The sequence below is a fragment of the Pinus tabuliformis genome, chromosome 1_1 (assembly GCF_031772625.1).
Source record: "Pinus tabuliformis cultivar Carrire ecotype Pingquan chromosome 1_1, CPIR1, whole genome shotgun sequence".
Taxonomy (NCBI): Eukaryota; Viridiplantae; Streptophyta; class Pinopsida; order Pinales; family Pinaceae; genus Pinus; species Pinus tabuliformis.
The window spans coordinates 305,174,014-305,188,348 of record NC_142297.1 but is presented as its reverse complement, the minus strand read 5'-3'; positions in this window follow the sequence as shown (position 1 = coordinate 305,188,348).

Below are 14,335 nucleotides of genomic sequence, written 5' to 3'. Positions count from 1 at the left end.
CTAATATGTTTCATGCTTGTCTTTGTTTATGTGGATGAGGGTTATGGGCCAACCTCCAGCGAATCACACGAGGGTGCGGGTGGAGCAGCCCATTTTCCAGGTCCTATCCTCTCAATGCTTGGTTAACAGGTAAGTTCCTACGATTCCTCGAATTCTCTTTGATAGTTTACTCATTCTGTTGCATGAAATGAAGGGTTCTTCCTTCAATTTAGAAATGGCCCTCTGGCCCAACTCCTCCTGGATTCTTTTTTTCGTTTTTTGTAACAGAGTTATGGCCAGGCTTATACTTGGACAGGATTGCCCTGCTCGTTTCAGGGTTGGGAAATCCTTTCCTCGAAATTGTTTTCCGAATTGACCATGCAACTTGACAAGCCCTCAGGCGCTCTCATGAATTTGTTGTGTAATTATTCCATTTATGGAAGGACTATTCAAGTTGTTTCCTTGATTAATATACTGTGTAGAATTCGTTGCATGGTGAAAATGGTTTATACCTAGCAGGTTGATGCGTGTTCAAAATTACTATAGGGTCTATCTCTATTTACTGTTAGCTTCTTGTTCATTTTTATTTTATAAGTTCTCTACATGAATATGATCCCCAGAGCCCAGATTTATGCTATTAACTAATGTTTTAGGTTTAGTCACTTCCATATGGTTATGAGATTTTCAAGATTTTTTCTTCTGTCATTTATATATATACGTTTATGTGTTTGCAATGTTGTTATTTAAGTTCTTAACTGCATGCAAATAGGAACAAAGGGATTCTGGTTTTGAAGTCTGCATACCCTTGCAGATGTGGTTTTGGTCCTCAGTATTCTTTTAGAATCTATTTATTTATCATTCCACTGATGGTGTTCCAAGGTTCTGATTTTATCTTCTAAACTTTCTTGCATTTCTTTATATTAAGGCATATATAGAGAGAAAAACCCCTATCGATCTTTCTATTAATTGTTGAATGGATTCAGGTTATTATAATGTCAATCTTCTTGAAAACTCTGAATCTATGATAGATCTCTGAGTTTTTTGTTTTCTATTATTTCTACAAATCCTTGGATAAAATTTCCCTACAGACCAGTCTTGCATTTAACTCCAATTTTTTTTTTAAAAGGGAACAAGAAACTAAACTTCTCACAAACTACTGAGCTCTTGCATCATTAAAGGTTTCTTTTAGGAGGAAACCCATCTCTCTTCTCAGGTTTTCTCCATGGTTCTTTGAAAGAAGATACTTCAACACCCTTTTTTCATAATAAAAATAAAACATTGCAAAATTCCCACAACAGTCCCAACTGAAGGATTTCTTTACATACCTGGAATTTTCCCCTGGAAAGTTCTTGAAAGTCACTCGAATCTGGGTCTACTGTCTCTCATTCACCCGACCATGAGATTCGTCATTCAGGACCAGAATCTCCCCCCTTGCTTACTTACTAGACCATAGTCTTCCACAAGTTACTCGCACAACGTGTAAGGCTATCTAGTCATCCTAGGCTTAGCATTTTTTTCTTTGGTTTGTTCTCCTCTGCCTATCCCTACAATGCATATTTTTTTCTCTCCTCCTCTCCTTTTCTCTGGAAACTCTTCTAGTTAGGGGAGGTAGTTAGGGTTACCTTCATAGAAACTGTCTTTTCCACCTCAAAAGGACAACTTCCTCCTTGAGAAATTACCATCCTTTAGGGAAACACTTCTTACATCTCATAATGAAACAAATTACATTTAAATTTTAATCAAATAATAATAACAAGTTCAGTTTATATTTACCACAGTAAATTAAATATTTACATTTTTTTCCCGGGGCATTACATCTTCCCCCCTGAGATTTGACATTGTTTCGATGACTTTCAGCCATGAACAGCCCTGGATAACTCCATTTCATATGTTCTTGATCTTCCCAATTGGCCTCATCAGGCCCAAAGTGCTACCACTGCACTTTAACTTGGGTATAAACCCATTTCCACAACATTACTTCTCTTCGGTCGAGGATGTTCAACAGTTCGACCAAGATTTCTCCTTCCAGTTCGACCTGAAACATGCAACATCTTAAATTAGTTTTTTCTTTAATAGAACTCATTCAAATTAATCTACCAAAGCTATTTCTTACCTGTATATCCTGCCAACTGATTACATGCATAGGATCATAAACATACTTTTTAAACACTAAAACATGAAAGACGTTGTGGACCCATATATGACTTGGTAGGGCGAGCTGGAATGCTACCGGCTCAATCCTGGCCAAGACTTGAAAAGGTCCACAGAATCGGGGTGCCAACTTAGTGCGCTCATTCCATTGTAACATGCTCTTTTTTGCTCAAATCCTCACATACACATGATCGCCGCCTTGATACTCCTTAAGCCTCCTTTTCCAGTCAACAAAGTTCTTTTGCCTATCCTAGGCTGCCTTCAGATTAGAACGTACCTTTTTAACCATTTCCTCCATTTCCTTAAGCATTTCAAGACCTAACATCAACATATCTTCTAGTCCACCACAACTTGAAGGGGTGTGACACTTCTGCCCATACAATACTTCAAATGGGCTCATTTGTAGTGATGCATGATAGCCATTATTGTACGTGAACTCAACCAAGTGCAGGTAGTCTTCCCACTTGGTTGGTTGTTGCGGCACATATGCTCTTAGCATGTCTTCCACCACTTGGTTCACCGTTCCATTTGCTCGTCAGTTTGTGGGTGATAAGCTGTATCGAAATTCAGCCGAGTCCCCAATTCCTCCAACAGTGTTCTCCAAAATATCGATGTAAATTTTACATCACAATCTGATATTATTGTCTTTGGTAACCCACACAGCTTAAATATATTTTGCATGAAAACATGGTTGATCTGCATAGCTCTGTAAGTAGATTGCATCGCTATAAAATGTGCTGACTTACTCAGCTTGTCCACCTCCACCATGATGGAGTCGTTATTTTTTCTTGACTTAGGAAAGCCTGTTATCAAATCCATAGAGATGGCTTCTCACTTCCATTCTAGGATAGGTAATGGTTGAAATAACCTCGCAGGGTGTTGGTGTTTTGCTTTAATTTGTTGGCATTCTAGACAATATGCCAAGTATCCAGCCACATCTTTTTTCATGCCCAGCCAATAATATTCTTTACGTAGTGCAGTGATAATTTCTGATATGCTGGGTGTCCAGCATAATGACTTTGTGATATTCATCCAAAATCAGATTTTTAATGCTATTCTGATTGGGCACGTACAGCCTTTTCTTGTAATACAACATTCCAGCAACATCTAGAGCATAATCTGGTTGTTCTTCTTTACTAGTTGGGTGTCGAACTTGTTGTTTTATTTGCTGATAAGCAGTATATTGTCCTGCTGCTCTTTTAATCATTTCTCCCAAGGGGTTCTTCCCCTCACTGCAAGAAATCTCTTATAGACATTGCAATTTCCTACTTAAAGCATCTGCCACCCGGTTCTCTTTCCCTTTCAAATGCTTAATCTCAAGATCAAAACCACTTAAGAAATCTACCCACCATGCTTGCCTAGCATTTAAAGTGGGTTGGCTAAAATAATTGGTCAGACTGTGGTGGTCTGTCATTAATAGAAACTTTCTTCCCATAAGATAATGCTGCCACATTTTCAGGGCGTGAATGATGGCTGCCAATTCTAAATCATAAGTTAAATATTTATTCTCATGCTCTTTTAATTTTCTTTATTCTTATGCTATCACCTTCCTTCCTGCATTAACACACCTCCTACCTCTTCTTTACTTGCGTCAGTGCACACCACATAATCTTTGCTAGGATCAGCTATGCTTAGAATGGGTGCGGTGGTGAGTAGATATTTAAGTTGTTCGAATATCTTTTGACATTCAGAGATCCACCTAAAGGCCCTTGCATTTTTGTATAAGGAAGTGATGGGATAAGCTACTCTCGAAAATCCTTCCACAAACGGTTTGTAATAGCTTGCTAACCCCATGAAAGATTGGATGTCTACCACATCCTTAGGTACTAGACATTCCATTATGGTCCTTATTTTTTCAGGATCCACTACGATTCCTTCCTTAGTAATTATATGCCCCAAATATTGTATTTTTTCTTTGAAGAATTCACATTTGCTAAACTTAGCATATAATTGGTGTTCTCAGAGGGTTTGCAATACTAATATGAGGTGCTCTTGGTGCTCCTCCATAGTCCGAGAATAAATCAGTATATCGTCAATGAAAATTAGCATGAACTTGTCCAAATACCGATGAAATACATTGTTCATTGGACACATAAAAGTTGTGGGGGCGTTGGTCAACCCAAAGGGTAACACCACAAATTCATAATAGCCATATCGTGCTCTAAAAGCTATCTTAGCTATGTCTTCCTCTTTAATCTTGATTTGGTGATACCCTGATCGCAAGTCAATCTTTGAGAAAGTTGTTGCTCCCTTTACTTGATCAAACAGTTCATCAATACATGGTAGATGATACTTATTCTTGATCATCAATTTGTTTAGTTGATGATAATCTATACACATGCAAAGGGTCCCCTCTTTCTTCTTAACGAACAACACCGGGGCTCCCCAGGGTGACACACTCGGGCGAATGTAGTTTTTGTCCAATAGCTCCTATAATTGCATTTTTAACTCCGTCAATTCTGGTATGCTCATTCTGTAGGGTGCTCGGAATACCGAGGCTACTCTTGGCACCAATTCGATGGTAAAATCTATGTCTATTTTAGGTGGCAGTCTGGGAATCTCTTTTTGAAACACATCAACAAATTCTTGTATCACAGGAATGTTCTCCAATGTGGCTGTTTTATCTTTCAAATTGGCATAGCCCACTTGGACGACATAAATCTGACATTCTTTCCTAATACATTTTGCTAACTGTGAGGCAGTTATCAGATGAATCTGCACTGTTCGCTTGATTCCCTGCATCTCTTGCTTTATTCCAAGCTCATCCTTATAACAGATAGTGTTGGTTTTACAATTAATTATGGACCAGTGTTTTTCTAACCAGTCCATACCAATCAGTATATCGTATGAGCCAAGGGGAAGCACATTTAAATCTGTTGTCACTAGCTATCCTGCTATCTTTAAAGAAAAGTTTTTGACCTTAGCAAGTACCTGTGTTTTTTCCCCTCTTGCCAACTGTACTAGCCAAGGGTCCATAAAATTAACAGGTTGCAACTTACAATGCTCCACAACTTTAGGACTAATATAACTTAACATAGCTCCAGGATCAATCAAAATAGTTACAGCAAGGTCTGAGAGTTTACCTTCAAATTCCACCATGGTCGGCTGGTACCCTGTCTGACGATCTTCCAGAGCAGCATTAATCTTTGGTAGACTATATCCTACATCACCAACTGTAGATGCTTCATAGACCTGGGAAACTTGTTCGATTCCTTTTCGTTGAGGGAAGTTTTTAACGTAATGGGGTCCACCACAGCCCCAACATTGCACTGGAGGCCTTGCTATCCCTTTGTTGTCTATTTTTCCAGGTTGTTCATTGGTTCTGGACTCAATGGGCAGCTTTAATCAGCGTGAGTTCTTCTGTATGTTTCTTTGTTTTTTCCCTTGGCGGATCTTTTGTTAACACCACCTCGATTATCTTTAGTATTTCCAACCAACTTGCTGCCTTTCTTGTCAACCCATTTCTTACCTAGGATTTCTCCCTTCTACTTGCTTTGCTGGTAGAAAATTTAGGCTTTACGTATGGCCTCATCCATTGTCTTTGGGTTATCGAATTCGATTCTTTCCCTCATGCTCAAAGGTAAACCACTGACAAACCTCTGTACTTTATCCCTTTCCTCCCGAATATAAGGCACATAACGGAGCAATGAAGTAAAACCAGTGATAAATTCATCCACAGTTTGTTGTCCCAATCGCAGGTCATGGAAATCTCTTGCCTTTTCGTCATAGAAGCATTCGGTAAGGTATCTTTCTTTAAAATATTTTTGAAAATTTTCCCAAGTGATAGTCTGTTCACTTACTCCTCTTACCATCTTAACTTCTTCCCACCATCGGGTGGCTTTACCCTGTAATTGGAAAATCGCCAATTGCGCCTTGAGATTGTGATCGTATTCATACAGCTAGAAGTATTTGTTCATATTAATCAACCATGCCTCGGCTGCTTCCTCCTGTTCTCCATCAAAGTGTGGCGGTTTGATCTTACGGAATTCCCCTTGTAACTATATCCATTGCCTTTTTGATGTTTGTTGTTCAAAGGCATTATCAAATTGTTCCTCCTCCCTTCCTTCTGACTCTTCAGGTTCTGTGTGATGATTTTGTTCCTCTGACATCCTTTGTTGCTCAGCACTAGGATTTAGTGGTTGCTGATTTTGCTTGTTAGATAGGCTTTTTATAACTCTCTCATGTTCCATGGTTAACCTTACGTTATCCTCCTGCAATCGGGCCATTTCATTTTTCAATTCCTGCACTCAAAATTGCAAGGTTTGTATTGCGAGCCTTCTCTCCAAGCTGTACCCATAATTCGTGGTTATTCTCTATAGGTCCCTGACCCACTACAAATCTATGTGACACACTGTCTGCTCTTCTCATATTTTCAGTGTCTTTCCTATAATTAAACATAAGAAAAGTAACAGAAGAGTAGTCACGCATGCTCTGTATTTTTTACTACTCAATAGAGATGAAAATAAATTGTATTCTATCTGTCTATCAGTTGCAATTTCCAGAGGCCATAGTTTCCGATACTGGGCTCTGATACCACTTGTGATGTCCCCACGAAATAACTTACAAGTAATAATATTTTTTTTCTACATAAAAACATACACTATCCTACCCATTCATGCCTTTCAACTCAATTATGTCAACCTTATTACTTTCTAATGCACATGCATCAAAATGGAAATATTAATGGGTAATGTTTTCTTGTCATTTATGTGCGTAAACATATATATCTCCTTGGAGGACAGAGTATTATCTGCTAGACTTATTGCTGGCACCGTTGGCTCCTTACACCTGGCTTTGGCGTTTACTATTTTGCTAGCTCTATCACGTGATGGGGTATGATCTACGTATCCTTTGCTTTTGCACCCTCGAGCTTGTCCCCACATCAACAATGTGGGTGCAAGGAAGCCCATCCGAGGGTGGAGCTGATTCAATATGCATCACCCAAGTTTACTCGTAGCGTGGAGGTTATCTAAACCACTTGTTTCAGCCTTGCCTCAACTCTGTCTTCCTTCCTGGTGCCGAACTCACTTAGAATTCCTTCTCGTCGATGAATGGTGATGGCTTTGGTGCACTGCCGAGCTCTGGATCGCTTCGAACCTGGTTTTAACAGTAGTTGTCTTTAGGTAAGGATTTATCATGCCATCTTTGAGTTTTTTGTTTCCTCTCTCCTTACAGGTTTCATTTTTTTTTTTTGTCCGAAACTCTAATATCTTTCATGCTTGTCTTTGTTTCTGTGGAAAAGGGTTATTGGCCGACCTCTAGTGAATCACACGAGGGTGTGGGTGGAGCAGCGTAGTTTCCAGGTCCTATCATATCAATGCTTCGTTAATAGGTAAGTTCCTACGATTCCCCAAATTCTCTTTGATAGTTTACTCATTCTGTTGCATGAAATGAAGGGTTCTTCCTTCGGTTTAGAAATGGATTCTTCTCTTCATTTATTGTAACAGACTTATGGCAGGGCTTATACTTGGATAAGATTGCCCTGCTCCTTTAAGGGTTGGGAAATCCTTTCCTCGAAATCGTTTTCCGAACTGTTGACCATGCAATTTGACAAGCCATCAAGCTCTCTTATGAATCTGCTATGTAATTATTCCATTTATGGAAGGACTATTCGGGTTGTTTCCCTGATTAATATACTGTGTAGCATTTGACGCATGGTGAAAAGGGTTTATTCCTAGCAAGTTGATGCGTGTTGATAGTTGTTATAGGGTCTAGCTCTATTTACTGTTAGTTTCTTGTTCATTTTTATTTTACAAGTTCTCTATATGAATATGCTCCTCAGAGCCCAGGTTTATGCTATTAACTAATCTCTCAGGTTTACTTGATTCCGTATGGTTACGAGATTTTCAAGATTTGTTCTTCTGTCATATATATATATATATATATATATATACATTTATGTATTTGCAATGTTGTCATTTAAGTTCTTAATTGCGTGCATATAGGAAAAAAGGGATTCTGGTTTTAAGGTCTGCATATCATAACGGATGTGGTTTTGCTCCTCAACATTCTCTTAGAATCTATTTGTTTATCATTCCACTGATGGTGTTTCGGTGTTCTGATTTTAGCTTCTAAACTTTCCTGCATTTCTTTATATTAACGCATATGCAGAGAGAACATCCCCTATCGGTCTTTCTGTTAATTGTTGAATGGATTTAGGTTACTATAATGTCAATCCTCTTGAAAACTCTGAATCTTTGATAAATCTCTGAGGTTTTTGTTTTCTATTATTTCTACAAATATTTGGATAAAATTTCCTACAGACCACTCTTGCATTTAACTCCAATTTTTTTTTAAAAGGGAATAAGAAAATAAACTCCTCACAAACTACTGAGCTCTTGCATCATTAAAAGTTTCTTTTAGGACACCCATCTCTCTTCTCAGGTTTCCTCCATTGTTTCCTGAAAGAAGATACTTCCACACCTTTTTTTCACAATAAAAATAAAACATTGCAAAATTCCCACAGCAGTCCCAACCCAAGGGTTTCTTTACATACCTGGAGTTCTCCGGTTGGAAGGTTCTTCTTGAAAGTCACCCGAATCTGGGTCTGTTGTCTCTCATCCACCCAACCACAAGATTTGTCCTTCGAGACCAGAATCTCCCCCCTTGCTTACTTGCTAGACCACAGTCTTTGGCAAGTTCCTCACACAGCGTGCAGAGCTATCTGGTCATCCGAGACTTAGCCTTTTTTTTCTTTGGTTTGTTCTCCTCTATATGTCCCTACAACGTAGATTTTTTTCTCTCTTCTTGTTCTTTTCTCTGGAAACTCTTCAAATTAGGAGAGGTAGTTATGGTTTCTTTTACAGCAACTGTCTTTTCCACCTCAAGAGGACAACTTCCTCCTTGAGAAATTACCATCCTTCAAGGAAACACATCTTACATCTTATAATGAAACAAACTACATTTAAATTTTAATTGAATAATAATAAGAAGTTCAGTTTATATTTACCACAGTAAATCAAATATTTACATTTTTTTCCATAGCATTACAGGCCCAGTAGGGATTTCCAGGAACATAGCAACTAACCAAAATTGATAGGAGGCAATGGTATATAGCTCTTTCTCTTTGGAAACTACATCTTATTTCATAGCAGAATGGAACGAATACGATGTGTTCTTTGCGTTCCGACATAATAGATGTATATATATAGAATTTGAATTGAATTTGAATTTATGTAGATGTAAAAATAAAAGTGAAATTTAAAGTATTGGATTTTTTTTGTTTTGGGAAATTTAATTTATTATTAATAATAATTAATAATTATATGGTAATTGTTTTATCATATTTTTATTAATACTCATATATCAAAATTTAAAGTGCATTTTAAGAGTAATTACAATGTTTTTACAGGGTTAATTAAATAAAAAAGAATATTATAATAATTGTCATATGAAATGAGAAATGAATTTTTATTTTTTAAAGTATGTGGTATTGGTAAATATTGTTATTCTAATATGTTATTGTAATAAAATTTATCTATATATTAAGAAACTTTATGATAATATGCTTTTCCAATTATTTAATTTATATCGCTACCATAATAAATGTGATACGCTCATACTGAATATATTTAATAAAAATATAAGGTTTTTTGTCTGGTTAAGTTGTTTTTGATTTGTAAGATTAATTTTTATTATAATAAAAGATTTATTGAGGGAATATTGAAATAAATCATTTTTTGTAAATTTTATAATAAAAACTAAATGTCAAATGTTTTAATCAAATTATCTAAATAAAAAATTACCTCTAATTACTTATAATCGAATATTTTGAAAGAATTTAGAAAATTATAATTTAAGAGGTAGATGGTAAAACTTTAACTTCCGTTAAATATATTTTTTAATGCTCTTAAATATTTTTAATATTCTTAAAAATAATAAATATATTTCGACCATAATAATGTTCTTTTCTTTTTTTTAATTAAATAAATTATTTAAAATAATATTATATGAACCCTTGTATTTTTAAAAATGGTGATATTTTTTACTTGTATTGTTAATAAAAAGCTACCATATTTACCTATCATATTATAACAATTTTTTTTTTTTCATATATTTTTAACTTTATATATAGATATATATATTTATAATCTATAGTAAATAGTGAATCTATTTTTGAATTGTTTAGAGGACTATTATAAACAAAACCCAGGATCGAATCTATCATATACAAAGTGAGGATTGAATATGTGATATAGGAGTAGATAAGGGACGCTTATGTTGGTGTAATATCCCCAGAATTTTGTAAATATTTGATTTACCATAGTTAAAAGGAAACTAAACAAACTAATGGATGATGGTATTATATGTTGTATAAATTGACATTTTATTATTAGTAAATAAAAGAAATGAGTTCCTGGTCACAGGAATATCATGTAACTTCTGAGGAGGGAAGTCATGTTCTTTTCTTATTTCTTTAAATAAAAAGAAACAATTGCAAATTCCAACTGCCTTCCCCTCCACCATGGGTGACTTCCAAGGAAAAGGAAGGAAATGGGAGAACTGTGCGGTAGAGGACTGACAATGAGTAGGAGAGAGGAAGCTTGCCAAGTCTGGTGATGACCAAACGGTAAGGGTGTAGAGCACAAACAATTGTCAAAGACTGTTTGACTTTGAGTGAGCTAGGGGGGAGATTGGTTTCGAAGGACAATATCATGGTCGGGAGGGCGCAGAGCACAAACAATTGTCAAAGACTGTTTGTCTTTGAATGAGCTAGAGGGGAGAATGGTCTCGAAGGACAATCTCATGGTCGGATGGTTGGCTAACTGCAGGAAGCAGAGGTGACTTATTCTTGGAATTACTTATTGGACAGAAAACCAGGTATGAAGTGTTAACCTGAATTTCATTAATATTTGCAATGAACTGAAGATTTCTTCCTGTAAACCAATCTTATCAGAGGACTTCAATTAATAGTTGTATCAATCAATATTTGCAGTGAACTAAAGGATTTATTTCTGTTAATCAGTCTTATCAGAGGACTTCAATTAATAGTTGTATTAAGCTGGAAGTTAACTTTTGTGAGTTAGTCTCATTAGAGGTCATTAATTAGAGTCAAAATGAACCCGAGGGTTTATACATTGGGATCACGAGATGATAGCGGGATGGCGATAGGTACAGGGTTTACCTTAGCATAGAGTCATAATAACATCCCTCTGTTTCTTTATTTAATTAAAAGTCGTACATGGGTTTTGCATTAGCCAACGTAGTGTTTCCACAAGTGTAGACACAGATAAAGAAAAATCTATGGTAAGGAACGTACACCGATATCTAGAAACAGTGCCATGCAATGGAAACCAATCGGAAATGAAACTGTCCGCATTAATAATTACGATAAAACAGTGCAGCAACAAACTGTGCATGATATAGAAAGAGTAGGAAGGGTAGTAATTATTCATATTTTGAAACTATTTCACACAAAACATTGGATGGCAATTGACATTTCTCAAAACCAAAGATTATTTCTGTAAATAGTATAAACAAAGACTACTACATTATCAGTCTATCTTGCTAGCAATACATGGAATAGAGCTCACAGTGTGCTGTAGCCAAGGCTGAGCTATAGTGCCATGGGACAAAAACTTAAGAGCAGAGTCTGAGCCTAGTTAGGCCAGATAGTAATCCTTAGGTGTAGCCGGGTCTAATATCCTGGTATTACAAACCCTTAAGTAAGGTATTTTAAGAAAAAAAACCCTAGGGAACAAACAAAGAACCTAATAGAGTGTCATTATGCCTACGACAGTAAGCTGGTCTGACACTGAAACCAAATACACGATACATTCAACAAAACTGTGTATTATAGACAGATAATAAATCACAGTTACAGAGTCTACAGCTGGCCGAACCAGCCATCCATGGAAGAAAAATTCACATTCCATCTATCATAAATATATCTTCAGAGCATGTGGTATAAGAACAGTAAATGAATAAACGTCGATGTCTGAATTAAACACCAGAGTATTTTAGTTACATTCTAATAGCAAGAGGGAAGCATGTCGTAGCATGACTACACACAGTCGTGCCATCGCCCCAAGGGCTAAGTCATGAACTAAAACTATCGCTTAATGCCCAGATTCCTATAACAAAGGAAACAAAACTACACACGTAGAACCTAAGCTTGGCCTAGTGAACTTCCATTCAAACTCAACAAGGTCACAATCGAGGAATACCCTTTTGCTAACCTTCCATCTATAAATGAATGAAGACATTTCATTCGAGGGCTCGACCGAAGGAAATGTGCATACCTGTAACCCTGGACCCTATGCAAGGAGGGTTTCCTTGAAATTAAAATAGGCGTCCAACCTAATGCCAAACAAACCAGAACATAAAAACAAGAGACTGCCTCAGTATTGTGAAATGAAAAGATTCTGACAGTTTAGAAGAGGGAAGACAATTGCAATGAGTTGAAATTTTTACCTAAGTAGGGTGGAGCCGCCGTGTGCCAGACCAGCCCCTTCAGAACTGCAACAGACTATATCCCTTGAGACTAGAACTCTGCAAACAGAGGAAGGCAAGATGGGGTCATGGTTAACGTAGAATAAGGGTTGTGCTAGCCAGGAAAATCAAATAGATCAATTTCACTGCAAAATTTATTTACCTAAAGGGAGCAGTAGACCCAAAATTTTCCAGTAGTGAAACGAGAACTGAGAGGTTGACACTTCGGGTGGCATGGGATGAGCTTACCAGAGCTACCTGCACAAGGAACTACCCTTTGAAATGAGCTTCACCACCCTAGACCAAGACAAAGGTTGAAATCCGCAAGTCTACGATAACCGTCAGATAGCAAGGAGAGATCGCCACTGTCGATTGAAACGAGACTACCCACGGTGATGGGACTCGATCTGCTAGCCACCTACAGGATGGATAGCCAGAGTTAATGGCACCTTATCCATGCCATGTGAAGGAGGAAGAGCTACTAGACGTTCTGGTGCCACGTGGACAACGTTTGCATGTCACCCAATCGACAAGTAAATGAGCCTCAATGTTTTTACATTGGGAATTGGAAAAAATCCATAACTGCATACAAACATGTGCCAAAATTAAACATTAGGATTTCCAATGATGTATAGAGTTATGTCAATGAGTCATGTGAGTTGGTGAGGGTAATACACACCATAAACAAATAAATTTGTTTTTACCCGAGTCGGATTCATTACAATTTGTATCGGAGCCCAGTTTCAAAGGCTGTGGCCTTTGGGAAGTATATCTTCATATTAAAATAAGCAAGGACAGATAAAACTAACAACATTTTATTCCAGTTCAATTTTACGAGTTATGATGTTTTAAAAAAATAGTTATAGCATTAATCATCCTTTTGTCACTTTCCTTAGGTTGAGTACTGGGAAACAACAGACTACCAAGATGAGAAGAGCAGACAATGTCTCACACAGGTTTCCAGTGGGTCAAGGGCCTGTAACACGTCCTGAAAGTAACCCATAATTATGGTTACAAATTGGGGAAGAGGCCCACAATACGAATCTCACAATACTTGATACTGTGTAGGAGTTGAAAAATCAAACGGCCCATCTACGTGAAGATAACGCAAGGTTAACCTTAGAACAGGAAAGGATTATGAAAACCCTATCTGACAAGCAAAACCAGCAACCACTAAATCCAAGTGCTGAGTAGCGAAGGAAGTCTGAGGAGTGAGGTCACCATACAGGAACTGAGGGGACAGATGGAAGGGAGGAGGAACAAGAGGAACGGTCTGATAATGCTTACGAGCAGCACACCTCGAAAAGGCAACGAATAGAGTTGCAAGGGGAATTCCGCAAGATTAAACTGCCACATTTTGATGGAGAATTGGAGGAAGCCGCTGAAGCATGGTTGATTAATATGAATAAATATTTCCAGCTATACGAGTATGACCACAACCTCAAAGCACGGTTGGCCATTTTCCAATTGCAGGGAAAAGCCACCCTGTGGTGGGAAGAAGTTAAAATTGTAAAAGGAGTAAGCGAGCAGAATATTACCTGGGAAAAACTTCAGAGGTATTTTAAAGAAAGATACTTGACTGAGCATTTCTATGACGAGAAGGCTAGGGAATTCCATGACTTGCGGTTGGGATAGCAAACTATGGATGAATTTATTACTCGCTTTACTTCCTTACTGCGTTATGTACCTTATATTCGAGAGGAAAAGGAAAAAGTATAGAGGTTTCTCAATAGTTTACCCCTGAGCATGAGGGAAAGAATCGAGTTTAACAATC